Source organism: Cylas formicarius, unplaced genomic scaffold (assembly GCF_029955315.1).
Source record: "Cylas formicarius isolate icCylForm1 unplaced genomic scaffold, icCylForm1.1 PGA_scaffold_9__14_contigs__length_23061073, whole genome shotgun sequence".
Lineage (NCBI taxonomy): Eukaryota > Metazoa > Arthropoda > Insecta > Coleoptera > Brentidae > Cylas > Cylas formicarius.
In genome coordinates this window covers 13,507,964-13,520,453 of record NW_026844365.1, presented here as the reverse complement: position 1 = coordinate 13,520,453, position 12,490 = coordinate 13,507,964, and positions in this window count along the sequence as shown.

Genomic DNA, 12,490 nt, shown 5'->3' with positions numbered 1-12,490 from the left:
CAGGAGAAACAATAAACTGTTGTCGTGTGCTCACACTCCGGCAAGTTCTGGTCCTTCTTTACGTCAATTCAGGACCCATTTCATTGAGGACTATCGATAAAATCGTTCCCAAGTTTTGCACGCGAAAGCTTTTCCTGATCGGTGGGGGGAGAGCGCAACTGCGGTAATCTGTAAACTTTTCACATTATCGACGAAAAGTTGGCAGGAATTACCCCGGATTACAGGTAATAATTAACCCAGGGCTTGCGTGCCTCAAATAACGGAACGGGCGCTGACGCGATTCAGAGTTAATCAATCGATAGTTAACGACCGGGCAGGCTCGAAAATGTTTTAAAATCCGCCGCGGCGGCTTTGCAGGACGAACACCTAAGCAGAAAGACTGACACAAAACCGTATCGTCCTTTAAAATTTGGAAATTTGCAATTTTGGTGACGAGTTTACGATATATTACATTGCAATCCCGATTATCCGAACCGCGATTTCGCGAAATAAATTACTGAAGAACAAAAATTCATCCATATTGCTAGGTGGTTTCCTCGGTGGTTTTGTTTTGGTTATCCCACGGATTGTTACAACCGTGTAATAACGTCTGTTATTATGGCAAAAAGAGTAGTTTTATCTTGGAATATTTTTAACAAATGCAGCGTCAGAGCTGTAAACCTAAACTCCTTACAAGAAAAACTTAAAGCTGTTGAACGATTAGATAATGGTAAATTGCTTTAAAATGTAGCAAAGAATATAGTCATAGGCTTGGGTACGCTTCCAAAAACGGAGAAAACAACCGGCTTGAACTACAAAATGTTGCCCACAAGTACCTTTGCTTTAAAAACGGAAGTTCCGCAACAAAATGAACATAAGAAAATACTAATGAAGGAAATTATTCAACCGCGAAGGCAACGAAATTGCAAGAAGACTAGGCACAACAGAATTTTGGCCTAATGCTACTCAAACTGCAATTAAAAATGTCTAAATCGCTGGTACGGTTGGAAACGTTGCACATATTATATAAGGGAGATACCTTCAAGACATCAGTCCTCGCGGTGGGAAGGTAAAAGGCAGCAGAGTATCGTGATGCTAACCGCGGGACCATGAAATTCAGCTGCTCAAGCAAGTCAGGACGATTTACCGAATTATGAATCAGCTTGTATAACAAAACTTGTGACAAATACTCGCGCCTGATCTGCAGGGAGTCCATCGAAAACAAATTCAACAACTCAGTCTGAGGAACACCCTGTTTAGGATAAGATCCATGAGTTTTATAATACACATATTTTAGAAATCGCCTTTGAATGGACTCCAAGTTCTGCGAACGAACGCTATAACCAGGCGACCAGACGGCAGAGGCAATTTCGAGCGAATAAAAGCTGTAAACAAAAGCTTTATCAAGTTATGTGAAGCAAAATCCCAACCGCATCTGACCAAAAAGAGTAAGTCATGACACTACATTTGTTAATGTTAAGAGGCATCATGTTGTTGTTACACCACAGATTTAGAATCTTCAGATCATGGTGTAGTTGCAGTCATTTAAGCCATGGGTCAAAATGTGCTGGAAAATTTAAAACGTTTGCTATTAGAGCATATTTTGGAAGAAGTAGATGTTGCATATTGGATAGCTTTAGCTTGCAATTAAGTAAAATGTATTACATCTTGGTCAAAATTGATTAAAAAAAAAAAGAGAGACAAAGATGCAGCGTCCGACCATGATTAAAGTTTACAGCAATTTTTCAAGTAAAACACCAGCACGTGACAAAGTTACACAAACAGAAGTTTATGAATGGTTAAATAGTGATAGTGTAGAAGATGGCTGACCAAGAAATAATTAAAAGTGTTGTGCAAAAATGCTATTGAAATTAATAGTGACGATGAGTAAAAGGCACTCACAATATTCCAGCAGAAATGTCACATTCAGTAGGACTAGAGGCCTTGGATAAAGCGTTAACTTATATAGACCAATAAGGAAATGCAACTGCCGCCGATGTTTTTTCTATCAAAAATTGAAAAGAAAGTAGTGGCAAACTTACAATAATATAAAAAATGGATTATATGTATGTACGTAATAGTATGTCCAAAAAAATTTTGAGGACTAAAAATGAAATAAATAATTTTTTCTATATTTTTTTTTAGAGAATTCTTTAAATTGAAGTAAAATATTTCATAAATGTCTTTATGTCCATCTAAAATAAACTTTTATTTTTCAAGAAAAAAAATATTCAGAATTACGGATATTTCGATTATTCGAAATCACTGTAGCTCACATTATTTTTTTGGATAATCGAGACTGTATTGTAATAAAACATATCTCTATAAAGCGTAGAAAATAAATTAATTTAGAAAATATTTGACGTTCTAGAATTTTCTTGGTATTAATTTTTGCTCCCATTTAACGATTAACAATTTTTATTAGAAAATGGCAATATACAGGATGTTCTTACATATTTCCTTCTCCATCGGCAAGGGTGCCAAAGTTTGTTTGTTTGTGTCAAATTGAGATCTGGGATATTTCGACTTAAGAAATTTGAAATGCTTTAGCCGTCACTTGTATGAAAGCTAACTACACCCTCACTTTCATCCCGTGAAATGCCAATTATTAAACAACACCCTCTTTAAAGAGAGTGTAAGATAGACATTTTTACTTTGATATTATTGAACTAGCTTTTTTAAGAGAAATTTGATGGTGACTCGTATTTGGATACTCCCACGACGTTTTTATTTACAAGGCGGTTTCAAAATAACTACATTTTTTAGGCCACCTTCTATAGCCTCTTATGTGAAGATAGACCCGATTTCTGATATATTTTTTTAAGCAGAGTTCACTTGCCTGCACAAAATTTTTTGTACGATTAAATTTAAATTTTATTTACATTTAGAAAAACAGAATGTTACTTAAACTATAATATGAGATATTAGTATATTAAGTATATCAAATTATTATTTTTATTTTATTAAGATTAATTATACTGAAATTCTCTAATTGTTACATTGAATGTAAAATGTCAAAATTTTTTAAAAATTTTCGGAAAGATGAAATATTTTTATGTGTTTAATGTATTCCCAAAAATGTACTTATGTTGAGATAATCCCTCAACTTCCAGTCATGAGAATATCCCAATATTGTTTGTGCCATGAAATTCCTCATTAAAAAATAGTTCCATAAAAACATTTTGTATGTGAATGGAATTTAGATCCATTTTCAGTAAGACACTAAAAACTGTTGGTTCATCCGAGGAATTGTGGAGAACAAAATAAGCCAAAAGTTTCGGTTATTTTCAATAACTACTATTGGTTGATATATTGTATTAAATCGAAATGGAATAGTAAAAAGTTTAAATTAAAAAAAATGTTGTTCGTCCTCATTATGAAACCTATTTGTATCGATCAACAAAACGCTCTGTATTTACCGCGGAATGCGTGGAGAAAAATGTCTATCCGTTCGACGTTTTATTTTGGGGAACAGTTCATGCAAGAATTCCGACCATTATTTCCCGACCGTCCCGGAAAAACCGGAAACAAAAGAATGCGCGCATATAATTGTAAAGGCGGGATGTGATGTATTTCGGCTTTCAATTATCCGAACGGGAGACTTACAGACAGAAACCTTTCCATTTCTACTGTTTTTACACTTTAAATAATGGCGGAACGTTCGTCTCTGTCCAACGGAAGAGCGATGTGTATTCAAAACAGTCCGTTTTTCCGTTTCGCTAGCTGGCCAATAAGTTATCGATAATAAAAATCGAAGTGATTTTATTTGAACAATCGCTGCAACCCAAAGAGTCTATTGTGCACCCCTCCCTGGTTAGAAAGCATGATCTAGATTCTCCACTTTTGATTAGATTTCAAAGTTTCAATGATGGCTCATTGGTGTACATCGTAGCATGGTTTAGTTATGCCTAGATTATAACATAGGTGTGACCGATTCCTTCTCTTCTTGGTAGAATCTCACACTTTTCTTCCACTTCCATTAGTGTCTTTCATAGCAGAGCATAATACAGCATTGTCGATTTGAGAGTTCGAATAGGTCATCGATCATTGAAATCATGTGAAATTTGATAAAGTGCCACACCCATTGGTGGCAGCTGGTGTTCACTTCTAAACATAGTCATGTCGATTCTGATCAAACCATAAGTAAGTACTGAAATAGCAGATGATAGAAGCCTAAGCAGTTATAAAATGTTTAGATTTATTTAACCACAGTATTTACATGAAACGAAACAAAACGGAACAAGTACAATATCATCACATGTATCTCACAATAAGTGGCACCTAAATGCAAGAAGGATTTGTATGTGCCATATATATTATATATTTTATATAATTTCATACACATGTACAATAGTGCGTAAATAATACTCCCAACATCTAAATTTTTTGCAACAAAAATACGTGTGTTCAAATAGAGATTGCCATCTTTTTATGCTGGTAAAATTTTATTTACTTTGGGACCAATGCATGTATAAAATTTTAAATTTATATTATTGTAATTGGTTGGTACTTGAATATTTCTTTTTGTTCTGCCACGTGTCAAACAGTTATGGTCAAGGAAATTCAACAAAGCCTTCGTCTTATGACGATATTCACAGACAGTTATTATGTATATAGACCTAATATTTACAATCTCTTGCGAAAATAACATGTAAGAAGGATATCGTTTCTTTTATTTAAAAATAATTTTGAGATAGCATTTCTCTACGATATTGAGCTTATATAAGCCGTTGTTGAATGAGCCTCCCCAAACAAGAATCCCATACCTAATTAGTGACTCAACAAACGCTTTATAAACAATCACAACAAGTTTTTTATTTAAAAATTCTCTTAGAAGAGAATATTTGGTTTTATTAAGTTTGAAAAATATTAATCGATCAAAATTCAAGATTTCTCCTAGAATGTTTTTAGCCTTTTATCCGCTGATAACTTTAGAAATAAATTTCTGTTTTTAAAGCACTGAAGTTGACCAAAATATCGATGTCGACAGGTACATTATAACGTTGAAGCATGAAGAATCGGGTGCTGCATCGTCATCTGTGTTTTAACGCGCATTCGACATTTGCAATTTTTCAATTTGCCTCGCAGATGCAGCCATCGAACACCTGCAAAAAGTTTATTTCAAAAGGCCACAACTGCTTCGCAATAGTTTATTATCGATTAAATAACGACGGCGGCTAACAATTTTTTTTAATACAGAATTGCAGGTGCAAATATAGCGGCTAGAATCAACATGTTAAAGACGAAGAACACGAAGAGCATATACAATTTACTATTAAATAATGACGTATAATAATATACTTCAACATTTTCGAGAGGATTTAAAAAATATAAATTGTATGATATTCAAAAATACAAAAATCAGCATTTAATTGTCTTGGGGGTGTTCGAGTAGCCCCAAAGGTCACCACAAAATTTATTTTTAATTTGATGTTATTTAAATATGCTAAATAAACGTGTAGAGTGGGTGTCCGTCGGTCAGGCTGGATTCAAACTTATATGAAATTAAACAGATAAACTACAGTGAAAACTACAATAAGCTAAACACACTTCTAAAGCACGATGAATCGTTTGTATCCTTAAACTACTAAACCGGTAGCTTGGCTGAAAGTTTTTGGCTCGTTTCATTCCCTCTTCTATTCTTCTTCTGGGTCTAAAATTCTAAGAATTTTGCCTCTACAAGATCAGCTAAAAATGCTGCCTCTAGCTCTAGTGCCTGAAATCCTCGCACTTTGAATCTGTCAAAAAACGATTGCTAACTTGAATCGTTTCATGTTTCATATTATTCTGATGATGAGATCGTTCCTCACGGGCGTCCAAGCACTTAGGCCACCAGATGGGCCCGTTGTGCCCCCGGGCCGCTTTAGAGGGCGTCCAGAATGGCGCCCCTCCTATGGAAGGTCAGCAACTCCTTTACCAATACCGTGCACTGAGTCCGGATCGATCAGGGCCGTTCCGAAGACTCCCAATCTTGCCCATGTAAAGCCAGGGCACTCGGTGAGCAGATGATACGGGCTCTCCTCCCCTTCCATGCACCATCTACACTCCGGGTCGTCTCCGATGCCTAGCAAGCAAAGATGCCTGCAATGTCCTGTGTAGGCCCCTGTTAGTGCTCTACACTCCCTTCTGGTCAGTCTAAGCAGCTCCCTGTTCCGAGGAAGGGCGGGCCCATCCATCATAAGCCTCGCCTGCCTCATTCCCGGAGCAACTCTCCAGCCCCCCGCGGCCCGGTCTCTCGCGAGAGCTCCCCGCCCCAAACAGGGCTCTGGCCCTATATGCCTATGCAAGGAGCCCTCTCTGGCTAAGGCGTCCGCTAGGAAAGCTTCCATGAAACCAGTGTCAGTGACGTTGTCTCGAAAGATAAGCACGTCTTGACCTTGTTAATTGCGCCTTAATTAAGGCCTCCTCAGCGGGACTCAAGATGGTATTAAAAACTTTGTATCCTCTCTATGTATGAGAGTGGTTGTGATACTCACATTGTCTCCACTGCGACTTTTGTGATGTTATGGTAGATTTTGCACTGCAGCGTTCTCTCTTAGTTCACCAAGATTCTTTTAGCTTTAACACTGTTAAAAAGTACCTCTAGAGTTCGGTAGGAGACCAACTGTATATATATATATATATATATATATATATATATATATATATATATATATATATATATATATATATATATATATATATATATTTATATATATGTATATATATATATATATATATATATATATATATATATATATATATATATATATATATATATATATATATATATATATATATATATATATATATATATATATATATATATATAATGTGTGTGTGTTTGATATTGCTGATTGTTACTTTTGATTTATAAATCAACGTGTTTGTAAATTTTCATAGGGCTAGTTCCCTCTCAGAGCTTTTTCCTTTCCTTCCAAGCACCAAATTTATTTCGACCAGATGGCGAATGTTGGCAATGGAACCATGTTCGTTGCAAGTTGTTTCTGGAGCCATTCGTTCTGTTTGACCAGATGATTTCGCTCGGTCCGGCAATCAGGATCGAAGAACCACCTTTGCGTTTGTATTTTAATGCGTAAGGTAAAGCAACATGGGACACCACTGTTTCGAGCCGTTCGGACGCGCTTTGAGCGGAATAAAGGAGTGGGAAACCATAATAAACGTAGTTCAGCCGATTTCCCTGCAATTATTACAAATGAAATATCGCACCGTGTAAGTCCGTGCTGCTGTCGGGGACCTAAAACGACGTAAACGCTTATTGAAATAGTGAACGGTTCGGAGCCCGAACGGCAACTGTTTGCGAAATATATTACTTCGCAAGAATTTATTATTAACCGGAGGTATATTAATTTCAGCGGCAGCCTTCCCTCCATGGGGGCATAATTTGGAAACTTTGGCTCTGCCGAAGTCCCAGGAAGCCGCGGACTAGTTATTTACTAATTGGGAACGAAAAAGGACTTTGGCGTATTCAATTTGTCTCTTGCCGTTGCTTTTTCTTTTGGTAGAAGTGATAAATTATCTTACCAAAAATCTTTCAAATTAGTGCCCAACATTTGTATTGCGATTCAGTGTTTAACCCATTTTGTCCCAGTGGTGCGTTAATGCACCGCCTATTGAATGATTTTTTTTGTCACATCCAGGAAATATTTTTGCACATCCATTTAGAAATTTTATTATTAACACTACTAAAAGACATAAAACCGTAAAAATAGCTAATTTCAAGTAAATCCAAAATAGTAAAAAAATATATTTTGGATTTGTATTGGCATTTTTGTTAAGTCTGTAGCATGTAGATTACATCGCAGAAAACATACAATGGAAATATTATATTGGTTATGCTTTATTTTTTGAAAATATTTACTGGTGCGTGAATGCACCACTGGTATTATTTGTGAAATAAAACTTTGTTATTGCAAGTCTAGACAAGTCCGCCCATGTAGAATAAACATCCAACAATTAGCGTGTTCTGCAATATTAGTTTGTGCCTTGCGCAGTGGACGTTACAGTTCGTAAAATATGGCATTTCCGAGGTATTCGACTCAAAAGGAATTAGAGGCGGCGATATAGGAGATCGTGATGGATGAGGACAATGACAATAAAAGTCGTAAGTATGATGTGGATTTACGTATTCTTATGTATTGTAGCATTCCATTCCTTGTAAATTGTTGCTAAAAATAACGAGAAAAAATATTTGCAGAACATATTGACGCGGTCTATATTCCACCCGACTTGGATACCTTGACTGATGACGAAGATATGGAATAAAACTAAATCATTTAAATTTTGGATCCTAGATTAAGAGTTTTTCACTTTGTATCAGCAAAAAATCATCAAGGGAGTATGGTGGAGGAGTTTACCAGTGCTTAAAGTGGGAATGACAATTTATTTTTGTTTTTTGTACTGGCAGTACCGAATAGGCATTCAATTATTTATGTTCATGATAACATTCGTTTACCTCTTAATGTAAAACTAATTATAATGTTATTTATTTATTTATTTATTTATCTAATTACAACTTCTTAACAAGATTATCCCAAATAATAATATACTTGTTGCAGCTGTATCTTTTACCCTGATCATTTGTTATAGGTATGGCAAATCGGAAAATTTTCTCTATATTAGTACACTGGGCCACAATAGCATAATGAGTCTTGGTTCAATCCTTGAAACAAGATAATTTGTTTTTGTAGCATGCTTGAATTTCATAGATAAACTGGAGCTCACTCGATATTCTCCTCTCAGCAAACGATACAATTGAAAACCTTTCACATAATAATTGATTTGGTATCTAATTTTCTAGGTACAGGGTGGTCCAGTTAAGATGGTCATCTCAATAAGTACGATACTGAGGAAAAACAGTTAAATTTAAAATGTGTTTGAACGTAAGTATGTATTTTATTTATAGTATTTTCATGTTTACAAGGTGTCCCGTGGTGCCAGAGCGGTAACCAACTTTATTTTTTTTAATAGAATGCTATAAATACTTTTCACTTTTCCATTTTTTGTGCAAAATGTGTTTTTTACACATAAATAGCTTTTGTTACAATAATTGTCAGTTTCAAAGTTATGGCCAATTTTATTCTAAGTTTTTTTAAAGACTAATTACTTAAATTCAATAAAAATCAACATGTAATGTAAATAAATAGAACTTCTTACTAATTATAAAACATTTTCTACATAACCTATTACTAATTATAAAACATTTTCTACATAACCTCCATCTTTGGCAATGCAAAGGGTTTCAATTTTCGCAATAGCATTTCTAACCATACTACATGTTTACGGGGGTTAGAAAAACTTTTTGTAATTAGCAATAAGTTCTTTTGATGGTTATTTGTATAATTTATTTGCACCATAGAGAGTTTAAAGCACTTGGACCTATAATAAAAATTAAAAAACACATTCTTTCAAAGATCTGTTTTTCTATTTAAAAGAATGAAGTCCCAAGCACAACGCAACATATTGAACACATAAAATTACTATAAATAAAATATAACTTAGGGTCAAACACTTTTTGTTTTTAACTTCTTTTCCTCAGTGCCGTACTTATTGAGATAAGGTAAAGGACCATCTTAAATGGACCACCCTGTACTTTAAACATTTTCGTTGAATCTTTTCGATATTTCCAATATGGATGTGATTTTATTGTGAACATATACAGAGAAATGCGTAATTTTCAATGTAATTGAAATAATTTCTGATAATAAAACTCAGCATGTGTTTGGGCAGCAGAAGATTGGGCAACAATTGACAACCACCCAAAGCCTAGCTCTAGCCGAGCAGGAGAAAAATGTTCACCCCAATGGTTGGCAACCAAACTAACCAAGTTAATGATCGAGAGTTCAAACTGATGACGAGACACAAATGTATTATTTTTAATGCTTTTTAATATTAATATTTTAAATGAAAATTACAGCAATTAAAAGGAAACATTCTTGCAATTTTTTCTATTTTTCGATTGTTTTTTTACTTTTCGGTTCAGTGTACTAAAAACTTTTGTTAAATCATTTTTGTATCTTTTCAAATAATAAAATCTTTAAAGGAATGCCGAATGCCAAAATATAACGGATAGCCCCTTCCCCGTCTGTCGTTGATAAAGTGCTTGAGTATAGTGTGAAGTAAACTATACCTGAAATGTAACGGTGCATTTTTCCTCAATTTCTGCTTCTTCCGATTTGAAAAATGCATATTTAAAACGCAATTAAGTGAAGACGACAAACGAATAGTGACGAACGGGTCTGAGAGCGTCCCGTCCATTTCAAATCTCTTTGTCTCCAAAGGGAAAGTGAAATTATTATGACGGTCGTACGCTTTTGCCATCATCCATTCGCCTCTTTCTTCTCTGTCAACAAAGCAATTTCACAAAGCAGCCAGCGATTTATAAACAGGTACGGCCCGGCGTTTTTACCGGCGTTTCATTTTCTAAAGATTTGTTTTCGGTTCAAAGACAAATGAGAATATAAGAGGGGGCCCCTATTTTCTGGAACGGTTGAAAGCACAACAGAGACAATGCGCAGAATTTTTCTTTTTTGACAGTCTAGGAAAAGTTTTTGCGAAGAACGCGCTTTGTTTCTGGCCGCTCGCTGACGACAAGCGTCCATTATGGAAAGTTTTGCTCGCCGGAGTGAAATTTCGTCCACTTACAATTTTTCTCCGTACCCGAATATTTATAGATGACGTTCGCACCGCACTGCATACCAGTTATTCATTTACACAAGGTGTTATTTAATATTTCGCGGGGTTATTTCGCAAGTATTTACAAACAAAAAAGTTACTATAAGGCTCTGGTCCAAATGGTTTGGTTTTTGAGATACACGGTGTCAAAGTTTGACTTTTATTTTTGTTTTTTCGGCATAATTTTCTAAATAATGACGAGTTCTAAACGAAAATGGGTATCGTAAGGTTTTTTGACATGGCAAATTTGAATTTGGTCTTTCTTATAGCTACATGTGTTTTCTGGCTTTCAAAGGCCCAATTTTGGGTAAAATAAGTCCGGCTTGGTCAGAAAAATATAAAAAATGACTTAATATATGACGGAGTACAGGAAAATCAATAACAATTTAATGAAAGAATAAACTCACCAGCATTTGCTGTTAAGCCGTTGTATATTATAATTATAACTTAATGTTATGTAAATATTATAATATTACTGACAAAATGGCGACATTCGCTTTAACGAAAAGATGTTCCAATATTTCTCCACTATATATTATTTAATTTTAATACGGTAACACGAATTTTATTGCACAAAACTGTTGAAAGATATTCCCGAATGACCAGAGTAGAAAGCTCATCTTTCTTCAAATTATTTGGGAAGAGAATGGCAGATCAAGTTCAAGCAGAATGATAATCTCCCATTCTTAGATATTCTTATCAATAGAAAATCAGACCTTGGGTTATTTTGTTGCCACATCTCCGTCCGGTCCAAAAATCTTCGGTTATCAACTTTCTCGTAAAACTATCCCAGCCCGAGTCATTGAACCCCAAATGAAAACACCGTACATCTGCTCTCCTCTTTAATAATTTTGACATTAGAGATATTAACCGTTCCATCACAAAATAAACTTCAACACAACCTTCCAAAGACAACGAATCCGAAACCAACCCAGCACATGCCACGGCTTTCCCTCCTTACATTCAAAACATTACTGATCACATGTCAAAAGTTTAACAATTTGACACACAAAGTTCTCAACATCTTCGATACATCAAAGACAATATGCCGTTTAAGATATCAGGAGTTTACAGCATTCCATGCGTATGTAGCAAAAAATACATTGCAGAGACCGGACGAAAAATATCAACTAGGCTTAAAGAACATAAAACAGTCTTACGACTACAAGAAACAAGCTGGTCAGCAGTTACCGAATACAATCATGAAACCGGGCATGAAATGTAATCAATGCATCTACCAACGAAAAATCTGAGAATGTATAAACAACCATTCAATCTTAACCGCGACTCAGGTATTTACCTTTCACCAATATGGGAGTTAGTTATCCGAGACAATGTTCATGCCTCTTCTTTAGTCCGGCCACCTCAAACAATATATGAGTAGGTACAGAGTGGAATAAGAACCAGTTTCCTTCAAGCTCTGAAGAAGCCAACGGGATGATTGGCAAAACGTCAGCAAGTTTGGTTGATCATTTTATTGGTTGAATTTGACACAATTCTAAGAAGGAAAAAAGGATCAAGTAGTTTTGGTGGCCAACTCAATACTCAACGAAAACGTATTTACGGGTAACCACAAATGTGTTTTATTTAAATTTAAACTACCAATGAAAGGATCAGAAAGAACAAGACCATGTTTTGGTTGCTTCGTCTATTTCCACTCTTATCTAGGTAGCAAAAACAAATGATATTTTAGACGACATATTGATTTTCAAAACTTCAAAGAAATAAACAAGTTATAGTTTTTCTTCATGTCATCAATAGGCGATAGGCGATCTTGAGTTCCACGATACAGTTTTCTTGAACAATTGGATCTTGATGATGTGACAGTTTGCTGCTT